This window comes from Peromyscus californicus, unplaced genomic scaffold (assembly GCF_007827085.1).
Source record: "Peromyscus californicus insignis strain IS unplaced genomic scaffold, ASM782708v3 Scaffold_10__1_contigs__length_136768540, whole genome shotgun sequence".
NCBI classification, from domain to species: Eukaryota; Metazoa; Chordata; class Mammalia; order Rodentia; family Cricetidae; genus Peromyscus; species Peromyscus californicus.
In genome coordinates, this window is record NW_026294391.1 from 17,549,375 (window position 1) to 17,563,573 (window position 14,199).

The window sequence follows — 14,199 nt, forward strand, 5'->3', positions numbered from 1 at the left end:
AGAAGATTCACAGTAAAGATTTAAGAGATTATAGAGAATATTATCCTAATATTTGTACTGTTCAAAAACTGTAAGCGCTCATTATGTTAACTTAAGAGGCTAAATGATTTTTTTACCCACAACTTTCACAGGGACGATGGGGATTATTTCAGTTATGCCATCCGTTCCCCACCCCCAGTTTCTCTGTGTAGCCCTTGCTATTCTGGAACTCACTCTGTAGACCAGGCTGGCCTTGAACTCAAGAGATCTGCTTTGCTCAGTCTTGGCCCTTTTTATGGTGAGTTTTGTTATGTAGTCTAGACAGGCCTTGAACTCAACATCCTCTGTCATGCTTCTGCTTTTTTTTTTAATTAAAAAGTCAGGGTTTCTCTGCATGGCCCTGGCTGTCCTGGAACACTCTGTGTAGACCAGGCTAGCTGGCCTTGAACTCCCTGCCTCTGCCTGCTGGGATTAAGATCTATTGCCACTATGTCACCAGGCTGGTCCTTGTGCCTCTTAAACTTTAATATAGAAACCATCTAAGGATCTTATTAAAATGCAGATTCTGGTTCTTCAGTTCCAAGTGGGCCCTGAAAGTCTTCAATTTCTAATAAGTGGCAATGTTGCTAATCCTTGGACTATACTGAGTAGAAATGATATCTATCCATACACTCAAGTTCTGTCGAGTCCTATTTAAGAACTATAGGTGTCCTCTGTTGTCAGGCTATTTAATGAGAAAAATCATTCTCTTTTTTGACATATTGCTGCACCTATCTTTTTATGGGTCCAGGGATCTCAGCTCAGGCTGTGTGAGGCTTCTGTAGCAAGCACTTTTGTCCACTGAACCATCTCTCCAGCCCCTTCCTCCATGTTATTTGAGTTGTACACATACATCTGTTCTTGATGTAAACTATAAAAACAAGATTAAAACCTCAAAGGTAAATGAAGGTTAGAAGAATGAAGTGGAAAAATAGATGGTTAATTGAAAGTGTTTAAATAAAGTGGTATTGGTTACAGATGGTGACTAATAGCAATTTATCAATTTCCTTAATATTTGTATTACCAGCCAAAATTTAAGAAGAACCACTTATACAGAGAGCTTGTTTGGTATATAATTATGCTCTGATCCAACAAAGGCAACAAAACATTTCTAGGAATTTGTTTCAAAGCTAGCTTCTTTTTGTTGGCATTTTTATGTAATGGAGTTTTCATTTGACCTCTAAGAGGTAGAATCCATTCTCCAATTATAGTTCCCTTTATTAGGGGCAGTGTACAATAGTTATATTTTAATCTGCCAAGATTTGCTAACCAGGCTAGGTACTGATTTTTCTTTTGGGCCTTAATTTTTTCTGTCTGTAAATAGGGAAAAATTGGGCTGAAAGAATATTCTTGTATGAAATAAAAATACATGAAGTCTCCAAGTAACATGTTTCAAAGTGTTTTCTTTAGGACACTTGAATTGGTAGATACCAACCAAATGGGTGCCACTTGAAAACACGATCTGTGCCATCTTTAAATCAAGTTGTTTTTAGAATCATTAAGAATGTCTGTCAGCCAGGCAGTGTACTTCTGCTCATAGCATTTCTTAAATACAGGATATTGTTTGGCTTATAGTAGACTCTAAGTAAATATTCTCCCCTCCTGTTGGAACTGGGAACAACTTCAGAATTTTAATTGCTGCCTCAAGGACACTGTTATCTTTGATTTCTTTTTAACTATTAATAGTTCTTGCAGTTGAATGATAGAAACTAGACAGCAGTTCACTGGTTATAGGAACATTTGTTTATGCTTGTTCATTTATTTGTTTTGACTCCTGGTGGGTGTATCAGATGCTCACACTTGGTCTTGGGACCTGAGACGATTTACAGGTACTGGTAAATTTGCTACTACCAGCACTTACTAGGCATCTGAAAATCTGGTATTGGCAGACCTCACCCAACTAAGCTATTTCTTTGACCCATCCTTGAATATTGGTATTCGCTAAATTCCATACCATTTTCTGAATGTGGATCTAGGCTTTTGTCAGTTCTGTGAGCTACCAGCTTTTCTGTTGTTCCAGACACTGCAATAATAGAGTATCCATAGTCAGTTTTCATTAGAGCCAGATGCTTATTTCTGGGAAGATTTACCAGTGACATCATCTACATTTTTTGATAAACAACAGTAAAGTGTTCTTAATATGTTCATCTTAGTGTGTAAGGTACTTGGTACTTTGTGCTTTGGAAGATTTTTTTGTGGGTGGGTGGGTGGTTTCGGGACAGGGTTTCTCTGTGTAGTTTTGGTGCCTGTCCTGGATCTCGCTCTATGTAGACCAGGCTGGCCTCAAACTCACAGAGATCCACCTGGCTCTGCTGGGATTAAAGGCATGAGCCATCACCACCACCACCACCACCACCACCACCACCACCACCACCACCACCCAGGGGAAGTGGTTTTTGTTTTTGTTTTGGGTTGTTTTTAAAGACTTTGCTTTTTAAAGTAGTTAATTCACAAAAATTGAACAGAATTGAAATATTTCTTTAATTCCAGCACTTGGGAGGTCTGTGGGTCTTTGAGTTCTAAGCTAGTCCAGGCTACATAGAGAAACCCTGTCTCAAAAGACAATTTTTGGAGCAGAAGGTATGGAAATTTGTAACTCACTGTCCCCACCTATGCAAATAGCTTCTGCCTTTTCAGCATTCCTTTACCAGAATAGCATATTTGTTATACTTGATGAAGCTACATTGACAAATTATTATCCAAAGATTATAATTTACATTGGATTTCATCCTTGGCATTAGAAATTTTGGGGGGCTTGATTGCATTTATAATAGCGTATATTTCACATGTTATATAGAATCATTTCACTGCTATAAAAATCCTTTGTACTCCATTCATTGACGCCTGGCAATCACTAGTCTTTTACTATCTTTTTCTAGAATACTATATAATTAGAGTAGTGTGTTATGTTTATAGACTGTTTTTTCACATTGACTTTTTTCCTGTTTTGTTTTTGGGACAGTCTCACTATGTAGCTCTGGCTGTCCTAGAACTCACTGTGTACTCTAGGCTGGCCTCACAGGGATCCACATCCGGCCTTCAGATTCCCCCCCCCCTCTTACTTTTTTTTCTTTTTTTATATTTATTATGTGTACAGTGTTCTGCCTGCATCTCTGCAGGCTGGAAGAGGACACCAGCTTTCATTAAAGATGCTTGTGAGCCGTCATGTGGTTGCTGGGAATTGAACTCAGGACCTCTGGAAGAACAGCCAGTGCTCTTAACCTCTGAGCCATCTCTCCAACCCTCATTTTTCTTTATTAAGAAATTTTCTACTCACTCCATATACTATCCACAGATCCCCCCTTCTCCCTACTCCCACCCCCCAGCCCTCTTTCCCAAGCCACCCCGCATCCCCACATCCCCCAAATCAAGGTCTCCCATGGGGAGTCAGCAGAGCCCAGCACCCTGAACCTAGGCAGATCCAAGCCCCTTCCCACTGCACTAAGGCTGTGCAAGGTGTCACACCACAGGCACCGGGTTCCAGAAGCCTGCCCATAGACCAGGGAGAGATCCCTATCCCCCTGCCTGGGTGCCCCCTCCCAAACAGTTCGAGCCAAACAACCGTCTTCCATATCCAGAGAACCTAGTCCAGTCCCATGGGGGCTCCACAGCCACCAGTTCCTTCCTTCCTTCCTTCCTTCCTTCCTTCCTTCCTTCCTTCCTTCCTCCCCCCTCCCTCCCTTCCTCCCCCCCCCTCCCTCCCTCCCTCCCTCCTTCCTTCCTTCCTTCCTTCCTTCCTTCCTTCCTTCCTTCCTTCCTGCTTTTGTTTTTCGAGACAGGGTTTCTCCATGTAGCCCTGGCTGTCTTGGAACTCACTCTGTAAAACAGGCTGGCCTTGAACCCAGAGATCCCATCTGCCTGCCTCTACCTACAGAGTGCTAGGATCAAAGGTGTGTGTCACCACCACCTGGCAATAGCTCATTTCTTTTTAGTACTAAATATTCCATTGTCTGATATACCACAGTTTCTTTACCAAAGAATAGTTTTGCTTCCAAGTTTTTTTTTGATTTCTATTTTTTTTATTCTCGCAGACATTATATCTCAACACTGTCCCCCCCCACCTCTCCTAGTTTCCCCCTCCTCCCCTCTCCCCCAAATCTACTCCTCTGTTTCCCTTCAAAAAAAAAAAAAGCAGGGTTCTCAGGGATATCAATCAAACATGGTATCAAAGACTAGGCAGAAACCCTCACATCGAGGCTGGATTAGGGGTCCCATAGTGGGAAGAGGGTCCCAAGTGTAGGCAAAGGAGTCAGAACCCCCTCCCCCCACACACTGTTAGTCTCACAAGAGCACCAAGCTACCAGCATTGCTTCCAAGTTTTGATTATTAAAGCTGTAAAGAGTTTTATTCCAGTATTTATATTGACATAAGTTTTCAACTCCTTTGGGCAAATACCAGGGGATACAAATGCTAAGTCATATCATATGGGTATGTTTAGTTTTGTAAAAGCGGTTTTAGCCATGTGTGGTGGTTTGAAAGAAAATGGCCCCCAGAGGGAGTGGCACTAATTGGAGGTGTGGCCTTGTAGGAGGAAGTGTGTCACTGTCAGAGTGGGCTTTGAAGTCTCTCTTGTTCAAGCTTTCCTCAGTGTGACTGTCAGCCAACTTCCTGTTGCTTGGAAGATGTAGTAATCTCAGCTGTTCCTCCAGCACTACGCCTGCCTACACACTGCTATGCTCCCCGTTTATACTCCCCAGTCCATTATTATCATGGACTGAACCTCTGAAATTGTAAGGGAGCCACCCCAATTAAATGCTTTCTTTGTAAGAGTTGCCATGGTCATGGTGTCAATTCACAGCCACAGAAACCTTTAACTAAGACAGCTTTCTTCCAGGCAATCTATTTTCTTTTTTTGCGGGGGTGGGGTGTGGGGGGATGGGGGTGGGCATTGAAGCAGGGTTTCTCTGTGACACAGTTCTGGCTGTCCTGGAACTCACTCTGTAGACCAGGCTGGCCTCAAACTCACAGAGATCCGCCTGCCTCTGCCTCCTGAGTGCTGGGATTAAAGGGGTGCACCACATTCTTTTGGCAGGAGTTCTTATTCTACATCCTTGCCATCACTTAATGATGTCAGTGTTCTGGGTTTGGTCATTGTAATGGAAGCATAGTAAAATCTCATTTCTGATTATTAAAATCTCTTGGCTGTGTGTAGCTCTTTTCATGAGTTTAGTTTCATTTGTTTATTTTTGTTAACTTTCTGTTTCTTGTGTATTTTGTATAATTGTTCTTATATATATGTCTTTTCTCCGTCTTATGGTACTTGGGATTGAACCAAGCACTTTACCTGTAAGCCATGTCCCACCTACCTTGATGCCTTTATTTAGCAAATATTTTCTCCATTCTCCATTTTTTTTCCTATTTAAAAGAGAGTACAGTTTAAAAATTTTCCTTTCTTGGATGATACCTTTGGTTATAATCTGAAACAGCATCACCAAAACCTGTGTTGTCCAACTTTTTTTTACTGTTATCTTCTAGAAGTGTAGATGTAATTCTAAATGGTCTTATTAAATAAGAAACACAGAGCCAAATAAAGACTTAAAAGCCCAGAGATCGAGCAGTAGCCAAGAGCTAAGACCACCTTTATCTTACCACTCGCTGCTGTGTCCTGTCTTTTTATTGCCTTTCTGTTCTGCCTTCTATTGGTTCTAAACCCAGCCACATGACTTCCTCATCACTGCCTGTCTATACAGACCTCCAGGTCTCTTATGTTTGGTACTGGGATTAAAGGCATGTGTCACCATGCTGGCTGTGTCCTTTTATACACAGAGACTTCTGCCTGCCCTATGATCAGATTAAGGTGTGTGCCACCACTGCCGGACTTCTGCTAAATGGCTTGCTCTTAGCTCTGATCTCCAGGCTACTTTATTAACATGCAAATAAAATCACATTTCAGCACAAATAAAATATCACCATAGAGAAGTATTATTTTACATTTTGTAGATAGGTCTGTGATCCATTTTGAATTGACTTTTTTGAAGAATGTATTGCTGGTCTAGAGTTTTGTACTGTTTTTATGCTGAGAGTCTTGCCTCACTCTCCAAGGTACTGCAGTTACAGGTATGTACCACCATGCCCAACTTGGTCTGGATATTTTTCTTTTGCATATGGGTGTCCCAAGTATTCCAGTGTCTTTTTTTTTTTCCTCCCGACTAAATTTCTCTGCGCAGCTTTGGAGCCTGTACAAAATAAACTCACTGTGTAGACCAGGCTGGCCTTGAACTCATAGCGATCCGCCTGCCTCTACATCCTGAGTGCTGGGATTAAAGGTGGGCACCACCACCGCCTGGCATCTTTATTTTTTTTAAACACACCTCCATCCATATATTGCCTTTGCTTCTTCTTCAAAAGATATGGTGACCAAATTTGATGGGGCTATTTTAGGGCTCTATTTTTTGTTCCATTGATTTGTTTATTGACTAGTACTACACTTTATTACTATGGCTTTATGATGAATCTTGAAATAGTGTTGTGTTGGGTTCTGAGTCTTTGGAATCTCTATATAAACTTGAAAATCAATTCGTCAGTATTCACAGTGTAAGTTGATGAGATTTGAGTTGGGGTTGCATTGAATGTATAGGCTCAGTTAGGAAGAAATGACATTCTGATGGTACTGAGTTTTTCTACCCACAGACATGGATTCTCTCCATTTATTTAGCTCTGGTTTTGGTTCTTTCATTAATGATCTGTAGTTTCCCTCATAGAACTTGAACATACTTTGATTTGATATTTAAGTATTTTAGATGCTAACATAAATGATACTCATTTCAAATCCATTTGTTCATGGTGGCATATATGAAAGTAACTTTTTGTATATCAACCTTGTATTCTGGAGCCTTGGTATAAATCATTTGTCAGTTTCACGAGGGATTTTGTTTGTTTTTCTTTGTGGCCATTGAGTGTGTCTCTTGGATTTTCTACATAGGTGAAATGATAAGATACTTACATCTTCCCAATCTGTGTGTCTTTTACTTCCTTTAATTTGGACCTCCCTTAATATTAAATATTATATATTTAACAATCATCCATTTCCTGCAAACTTTATGCTTTCATTTTTCTTTAGCACTGAATAGTCCATTTTATATATGTATCAGATTTTCATTATCCATTCATCTGTTGATGGGCATCTAAATTAATTCCATTTCCTTGCTATAGTAAATAGAGCAACAATAAACAAGGATGTGCAAATATCTCTATGGTAGGATATGGAGTTCTGGATATTTGTTCAAGAGTGGAATAGCTGGGTAGTATGGTAGTTCTGTTTTTAATTTTTGAAGTACCTCCAAGCTGGTTTCCATAATGGTTGTATTAATTTGCACTCTTCACCAGCAATAAATAATTGGATAATTGTTCTATGTCTTTTTTCTCTGTCTTCTGGTACTTGGGAATGAATATAAGGCTCCATCTTTCTGTTTCCTTTACCTTGAACATTGGTCAGATTTCTTGATAGATAAGCCCATTGAGTGAGATGGTATGTCAAAGTAGTTTTTATTTCCATTTCCTTGAAGACTGGGATGTTGAACACTTTAAAATAGTGTTTCTTTTGAAAACTACTCAATTCAATACTCAGATGTTGACTGAAAGTTGTATTTCTTTGGTATCTAATTTATACAATTCTTTGTAAATCTGGATATGAACCTCTTGTCTAAAATATAGCTTTGGAAGATGTTTTATCCCATTCTGTGGACTGTCAGTGTGTTTTCTTGATAGTTTTGTTTGCTGTGTAGAAACTTTGTAATTACATGTTGTCTCATTTCTTAATACTTGGGCTAGTTACTCTGCTCTTGAAATTCTGTTCAGAAATTTTTTGCCTAGCCCCAGTGTCTGGAAGGGTATTCCCTATGTTTCTGTCTGACAGTTTAGGAGTTTGGGGGTTTAAATTAAGTTCTTTGATTAATTTCTTTTTTCATTATTAAGTATTTTTTATTCATTTTACATATCAATCACATCCCCATCTTCCTATTCCCACCCCTCCAGCCTCCCCCCTCCAACCCCCCCCCCATTTCCTCCTACAAGAAGGTATGGCCTCCCATGGGGATTCAACAGAACCTTGCACATTCAGTTGAGGCAGGTCCAAGCCCCTCCCCTTGCCTCAAGGCTGTGCAAGGTAGTGGGATTCAGAAAGCCAGCTCATGTACCAGGGATGGATCCTGATCCTACTGCCAAGGGACCACTTAAGCAGATCAAGCTACGCAACTGTCTCACTTATGCAGAAGGCCTAGTCCAGAAAAACAGTGCTTAGATGCCACAAAGTAGGTGGCATTGCCTTAACCGTATGTGTGTTGTTAGTCCCAAGGGCCTCTTCCATCCTTGTCAAGGGGAGTGCTAACCTTCTTTCCTTTCAGACAACACCTTTGATTAATTTCTAACTTGATTAATGTACAAGGTGAAAGATAAGGAATCTTTTTATTTGATTGATTTTTGTGTGTCATCTTTCCGTCTCATTTCCTTAATTTCTTCCCTAACCACTATTATTTCTTGCCATTTACTGGTTTTGGGGTTGGCTGCTTACTGTTTGTTTGAGGGCCTTGATGTGCTTCATGAGATTGTTTGAGATCTCTAACTTTTTAATGTGAGTACTATAAACTTTCATCTTAGGGATTGCCTTGGCTGTGTCCCGGAGGGGAGGTTCTAATAGGTTGTTCTCATTTTCATTTCTAAGAGTTTTTTTTAATTTCCTCTCGATTTCTTGGATGACTCAATGTTACTTCAAAAATTTATTAGTCCCAAATATTTTTTGTAGTTTCTCTTGAATTATGTTTTTATTCCATTATGATCTGATAAGATGCAAGATATTAGCTTCATTTCTTTTTTTTTAATTAATTTTGTATTTGTTGAGACATTTTGTTTTATGATATATGATCAGTTTTGGAGGTTCTATGTACTTCTGAGAAAAATGCATATTTCCTATCTGTTAGGCAGAATATTCTATATGTGTCTATTAAGTCAGGTTGATCCCCTCTGAAGTTCTTTGTTGATTTTCATTTCAGAAAATCTATATAAGTGAGTGGTGTATTTAAGTCCTTCACTATTACTGTACCAGGACCTATGTGGGTTCTCTATGCCTTTTGATGTCTGTTTTAGGAAATTGGGGGCTCCAATACATGGCTGCATAAAAAACTTATAATATTTTGATGAATTGTTTTCTTTTTTCTTTCTTTTTTTAGTTTTTCGAGACAGGGTTTCTTGTATAGCTTTGTGCCTTTCCTGGAACTCACTCTGTAGCCCAGGATGGCCTTGAACTCACAGAGTTCTGCCTGACTCTGCCTCCCGAGTGCTGGGATTAAAGGTGTGTACCACCACCGCCCGGCATGAATTGTTTTCCCTTTATTAATATATAGTGTCTCTAATTTTGGATTGAAGTATACTTTTATATCTGGTTTATGGTTTCCATGTGCTTGATGGTTTGATATGTGTCTTTGCTACCTAGCTGTGTTTTTTAGAGACAACATATTGCTGCTTGTGTTTTAATCCCATCTATTTGTCTATCTTTTTTTTTTTTTTTTTTTTTTTTTTTGGTTTTTCGAGACAGGGTTTCTCTGTGTAGCTTTGCGCCTTTCCTGGAAATCGCTTTGGAGACCAGGTTGGCCTCGAACTCACAGAAATCCGCCTGGCTCTGCCTCCCGAGTGCTGGGATTAAAGGCGTGCGCCACCACCGCCCGGCTATTTGTCTATCTTTTTAATAATGAGTTGAGACTATTTATATTATAGGGAGGGATTTGCTATTTCTTACAGATTTGTTAGGTAATATTCTGTTTTACTGGATTATTGGTTTTCATTTTTAATAATTTATTTCAATTTATTTTATGTGCATTGGTGTGAAGGTGTCAGATCCCCTGGAACTGGAGTTACAGACAGTTGTGAGCTGCCATGTGGGTGCTGGGAATTGAACCCGGGTCCTTTGGAAGAGCAGCCAGTGCTCTTGACTGCTGAGCCATCTCTCCAGCCCTGGTATTGCTTTTTTTTTTCCATAGAAGTTTTGGGAATTCGCTAGTTTGCTGTATTACACATGGTTATTTCTTTCCCAAGTCTACTTAGTTCATCTGTTTCTTTCATAGATTGTACACTTTTTTGTGTGTGTTCTCAAAGGAGGCTGTTGTGTCGCCCTCCCCATAGTATTCCATTAAGAATTTTCTGCAGTGCTAGCTTGATTTGTAATTGGCATAATTTGTGTTTCTCTTAACTATCCTCATTTTTTTCATCCATTTTGAGATATAATATTGCTGGATATAACATTTTTTGGTTCACAGTTATTTATCTTCAGAGCTTGAAATACTTCATTCCGTGCTTCAATATTTCTGCCTTTGTAAGTTGACGTTTTTCTCATGTGACTTCTAGTATTGTTTCTTTACTTTGTATTTTTGACATCTTGACTATGATGTGTCATGGACCTTTTCTTCTCTGGTCATGTCTATGTGGAGTTCTTTATGTCTTAGGTCTTAAATTTGAAAGTTTACTATTTTAATGCCAATACATAGTCTCTGTTCCATTTGATTTTATCTCTGTTCCTTCCTTCTACACCATAAAATTCTCACATTTGGCCTCTTGATTGTATCCCAGATCTTTTGGGCTTATCATTCATGCTCCTTAATTTTTTTCCTTATATATCTGTTTGTATTATTGTTTCCACTTTGCCTTCCACTCCTGAAATTCATTCTTCTTCATGGTCTGTCTTATCTGTTAATGAAGGTATCTATTGTTTTTATTTGATTGACCATCTTCATTTTAGATAATTTTTATTTTGTTATTTTTTTTTAATGTTTTGATCTCCTTGCTAAGTTTTCCCTCTGTATATATATTGGACTTCCCTCCAATTTCCACTATTTCATTCACTTTAGAGACTGTTTTGTTAAGGTCTTAGAAAAATATAACTTGTGTATCTGTTTGAAACTTAAATGATTATTGATTTTTTTATTTGATTTTTGTTTTTAAAGTGAGGTTGAAGTCTTATCTCAGAGCTTTCCGATACCTCTGCAGTTTTTGGATTCCCTTATAGGGGAGTTGGTTGGTTGTATCATATTCTTGGGTTTGCACATCTATTTGAGTTGGCTGGTCTTTCAGTTTTGATTGTCCCTTCTTCTGAGTATCTTTGGATATTTTGTTTTCTGTGATTTGTCCTAGAGGTATGTCTGCTTGAAGTTATGCTATGGAGACTGGTGTTGTCAAATGGAGTCACTGAGGTGATCCTGTCTTGGTTGTATGTCACTAGGACCAAAGGTGGGGCTGCAGACTGAGCCTCAAGGTGACTAGATGGAGTTAAATCACTCCTTGAATTCTATGAACCTGTTGGTTGGCCAAATACCAAATATTAGAGACCCACTAAAGTTTGTGTACTGTCTGAGGGCTGTAGTTAGAACCACAGGCCTGAAGTAACCTCTTGAGATGACAGGAGTGACCAGTGGAACCTCAGAAATCAAAACCCAAGTCCCATACTGCCCTTTGAGACCACTGGAGTCAAAACCTTAGTCTCTCAGGGATCCTTGGGGCCACTGGGGCTAGAGACCTGGTTATACAGTGTTTTCTGGTCCTCCTGGAGCCAGAGGCCTGAACTTGTGATTCTTCCTAAGCCTGGCTCATGCTGTTTCCTGAGGGTTCCCAGTCATAGCTATCAAGAGGGAGTGTGTGTGTGTGTGCACTTGTATCTTAATGCTATGTAGGATGACAGAAATGGAGAATATAGAATGGCAGAAATACCAGGGGTTGAGAAAATGCTGGCCAAAGAATACAAAATTTCAATTTATGAGGAGTGAATTCCAGGACTATTATACAACATGACAATAGTTAATGTATATATGAAAATTCTTGAGAGTAGATTTCAGGCGTTTTCTACACACACACACACACACACACACACACACACACACACAAATGTGAGGCAGTACATAATGTTAACTCTTTTAGCAACTCTACAATTTGTGCATAATTAAAAAAAGTTATACACCAGAAATACAATGTTTATATCTGTCAATTTAAATTTTAATATAAAAATAGTAAGTATCTGGGAGTGGTGGTGCATGCCTTTAGTCCCAGCACCCAAGATGCTGATTCAGGTAGATCTCATGAGTTCAAGGCCAGCCTGGTCTACCTAGAAGAGTTCCAGGACAGCTCGGGCTACGTGGAGAAACTGTTTCACAAAACCAAAAAAATTAGTAACTGATATGCTGAGCACGGTGGTGAATGCCTTTAAGGCAGCACTCAGGAAGCAGAGGCAGATGAATCGCTGAGTTCAGGGCCAGACTAGTATGCATAGTTAAGTTTCAGGAAGGCCGGGTCTTTGTAGAGAGACTCTGTGTTTAAAACAACAACAACAACAACAACAACAAACCTCACAAACAACCAAACAAAAAATTGAGAACCAGCTTCACAACCTAAGTTCAACCCCTAGACCCTACATGGAGGACAGAAAGAAACCAATTCCTGCAAGTTCTTTTCTGACCTCTGTATTCATGCTTAACACATGTGCATATGAGCACACAAACAATTTTCTAAGGAATAATAGACAAAACCCTGTTTGACTCCACCCCCAAGAGGGTAAGAACGAGCCTTGCACTCCTGTTAGCCTGTTATCCTCACACTACAGGGGTACTAACTGACCATACATAGCAATACTGTTGCCAAATATAGTGATTGACCTGAGACCAGACAACCCTCCCTCCCCTGGTCTATTGGCAGTTAAGGGATGTTGGGGGAGGAAGGTCATTTTCAGTGGTCTAGCTGCTGTTGCTCTTGCTTGAGCAAATAACTTCCCAACAATGCTCTGGCAAGAAACTCTTAATTTCAACTCAGTGGGGTGCATACAAAAGGAAGTAATGAAAGTAGACAGAGGTCTTCCTGAGAAGGATTCCAGCAGGAATGGGAGAGAGCAGATTGGTGTGGGGTAGGGCTTGAAAAGAACTAAATTTTTTATGTAAATGTGTAAACTGTCAAAAAATAATGATTTACCCTTTATCCTTGTTTTTATTTTTCAAAATTGTTTCTGCTATTGTCATTCCTTTGCTTTTTCATATACACTTTGGAATAGTTCAGGTTTACTCTCAAGAGTCTTGGCTGGGATTTGAATAGGAAAAATGTTAAACTTATATGCCAATTTAGGAGATTTGACAGCTCTACCATATTAAATATTAAGGATGGTGTGAGTGTGCCTGCCACACAGGTGTGCTTGCCAGTGCATGTGTATGTGGAAGCAGAGTTCAGCTTTGGGGACCTTCCTCTATTCTCCACTATATTTTTTAAGACTGAGTCTCTCACTGAACCGGAGGTTTTCCACTGATGCTAGACTGGTGGCTGGCTTGCTCCCATCATTGTAGTTACAGACTGGCACAACTATGCTTGACTTTCACATGGGTTCTGGGGAACTTCAGTCCTCATGCTTATATCGTGCTTTTATCACTAAATTGTCTGCCCAGCCCCTCTGGGAGGTGCTTTATAGATGGTGGGGTTTTTAAAATGTAGATAGTGCTTTATCTAGAAATAGGGAGAATTGTATTCTTTTCTGATCTGTACTCCTGTTGCTTTCTTTTTTGTGTGCTATATTATTAAGGGCTAGAATTTCCAACATTGTCTTTGAATAAAAGTGGTGAGAACACTTTGGTCTTGTTCCTCATTCTAAAAGGAAAGCATGCATCAGTTTTTTGAGTTGTATAATGTTGGGGCTGATTGCTACTTCCTGTGTAGCAGAAGCAGTTTAATTGCTTTCCTACAAATAACTGCCATCTCCAACAATGCAATCTGGTTTTAGCTGTAAATCTTTCATAAGAACAAACAAAACAAGCCTGGGAGTTAAATGTACAAATTGCTCAGTTTATAGTTTCTACTCTGTGGATAAGATTGTTGTCAGGATCCAGTTGGCCTCATTTTAGGTATTTTAAAGTTGTTGGTAGGAGTCATCTTGTTCATTTATATTAGATGCTGAGGTAATTATGATTTTTCAAGACAGGGTTTCTCTGTGTAGCTTTGCCTTTTTCCTGGAAGTCGCTTTGTAGACCAGGCTGGCCTCGAACTCGCAGAAATCCACCTGCCACTGCCGGCTGCTGAGGTAATTTTTAAAGGAAATTTGTAATTACATATCCTAAGTATTAATTATAGAGGAATATTGTTCAATATTCAAATATGGTCTGAGCCAAAATGTTTGGGTGATAAATATTTGAAATGATGTGTGTGTCAAAAGTAGCACTACCTCATAAA

General features: G+C 39.5%; 1 protein-coding gene and 1 non-coding gene across 15 annotated transcripts in view; one reads left to right on the forward strand and one right to left on the reverse strand.

The window, feature by feature from the left end:
• Huwe1 (HECT, UBA and WWE domain containing E3 ubiquitin protein ligase 1) overlaps window positions 1–14,199 on the forward strand; it is a 156,237-nt gene that overhangs the window by 27,022 nt on the left and 115,016 nt on the right. The window lies entirely within an intron of this gene.
• LOC128118256 (U6atac minor spliceosomal RNA) lies at window positions 8,242–8,367 on the reverse strand. Its single transcript, XR_008221082.1, has one exon. It is a non-coding gene; the product is annotated as a U6atac minor spliceosomal RNA (small nuclear RNA).